The sequence below is a fragment of the Notothenia coriiceps genome, unplaced genomic scaffold (genome assembly GCF_000735185.1).
Source record: "Notothenia coriiceps isolate Sejong01 unplaced genomic scaffold, NC01 NC01_scaffold00008916, whole genome shotgun sequence".
In the NCBI taxonomy this organism is placed as follows: Eukaryota; Metazoa; Chordata; class Actinopteri; order Perciformes; family Nototheniidae; genus Notothenia; species Notothenia coriiceps.
In genome coordinates this window covers 1-1829 of record NW_011341617.1, presented here as the reverse complement: position 1 = coordinate 1829, position 1829 = coordinate 1, and the positions used below count along the sequence as shown (strand labels likewise).

Here is a 1829-nt window from a genome sequence, read left to right as displayed (position 1 = left end):
CCTGTCATGTGACATCAACGGACGACGAAAGCCAATCACAGAGCCAGGTTCAATCCACCAAAGACGAGCACCAATCACAAGCGGAGCCTTCAGAGAGGGGGGCGGGACATGAACTACAGGAGCCAATGGCAGAAGAGGAAGAGGCGAGTATTTAAATTTAGACTTTTTTGATGCTAAATAGTTTCTTAAAAAATACTTTATTTTCTTATCATATTTTTGACTGAATCTTGATTCTGATTCTGAAGGAGCAGGAAGAAAGGGAGAAGCAGGAGGACCAATCACACGCTCAGCCTTCAGAGAGAGGGGCGGGACATCTCCAGCAGCCAATAGCACCGGAGGAGGAGGATGAGGAGGCAAGTATTTTCATATATTCCTTTTTTTTAAATGCTAAATACTTTCTTAAAAAATACTTGCTTTTTTTATTATGGTTATATTTTTGACTCACTCTTTTGATTCTGATTCTGAAGAGGGAGGCGGGGCTTGAACTACAGCAGCCTATAGCAGCAGAGGAGGAAGAGGAGGCGGCAAGTATTAATACTTTTTTTAATGCTAAATAGTTTCTTAAAAAATACTTTGTCTTTATTATTGTTTTGTTTTTTCTGATTCTGAAGGAGCAGGAAGAGGAAGTGGAGGAAGAAAGGGAGAAGCAGGAGGACCAATCACACGCTCAGCCTTCAGAGAGAGGGGTGGGACATGAACTCCAGCAGCCAATAGCAGTAGCAGAGGAGGAGGCAAGTATTTTCATTTTTTTTTATGCTAAATATTTTCTTCCAAAATACTTTCTTTTTATTATCGTTATACTTTTGACTGACTTTTTTTTTAGATTCTGAAGAAGGACGCGGGGCTTGAACTACAGGAGCCAATAGCAGCAGCAGCAGCAGCACGAGGAGGAGGATCTGTACGACCAATCAGACGTGGAGGAGCTTGAAATGGACGCCTCTTTAGACCTGGAGGTTATGGCGTTGATGACCTCGTCTCCCCCTCCTTCTCTCCTTCACCTTTCCTCCCCCATTCTTCCCCCACGGACATCTCGAAGACTTCCTCCCCCCTTTTCCTCCAGACCCTCCGATGACCTCTCCATCCGCTTGAGGTCGTCTCCCTTCTCCACCGAAGCCTCCCCAGAAACCTCCCCACTCAGAGCCCCCGTCACCCCCCCTCCTCTCTCCCCTCCCTCACCCCTTCTCCGGTACTCACCCCCAATCAGAGAAACGACACCACTCTCAAAGGTAAATGTAAAATATGTCTAATATGTTTTTTCCCTACTCCTCCCTGACTGGTTCATCAGGGCAATACAGCTATAGATACAAATATAGAGATAATATAAAATAAAAATTCAGTTTGGAGTCACATTCTCATTTGACCATTTGCTCCATCGAAATCAGTTGCATTGACCCGAAGACAGAGGAAAGAGGAGATTCCTAGCTTTCTAATGATGTCAGGATTGTTTTTGTTCTCCAAATATTAAGCAAAATATGTCACATTATATAATGACTGTCACAGAGTCATCATTTTGAGAAAAAGGCCTTCAAAGTTTCCTCTTCTCTGGAATCCATCCATCTGATTTGAGTATTAGCAAATGATCAAAATACTACGGAGGGAAGATATTTTCGTTTGGATTACTGGTCTGGGGGAAGCGTGTGTGTGTGTGTGTGTGTGTGTGTGTGTGTGTGTGTGTTTTTGCGTTTGTTTGTATTGTGTTGGTTTCCCGGGGAAAACCCTCACAAGAAACCCCGGCTGTTGTTATGCCTGCTGTGACGTTACGTTACTCCGTTCTCCGCTTGTAATTATGCCTTTACAAGCTTCAAAGTTGTATTTATCATCTGAATTTG

At 43.6% G+C, this 1829-nt stretch overlaps 1 long non-coding RNA gene across 1 annotated transcript; it reads left to right on the top strand.

Annotated features, from left to right (window-relative positions):
* Positions 1–484: 484 nt before the first annotated feature.
* Positions 485–1277, top strand: LOC104944821 (uncharacterized). The gene is made up of 3 exons (XR_798270.1): positions 485–524; positions 612–731; positions 824–1277. It is a non-coding gene; the product is annotated as an uncharacterized lncRNA (long non-coding RNA).
* Positions 1278–1829: the final 552 nt, after the last annotated feature.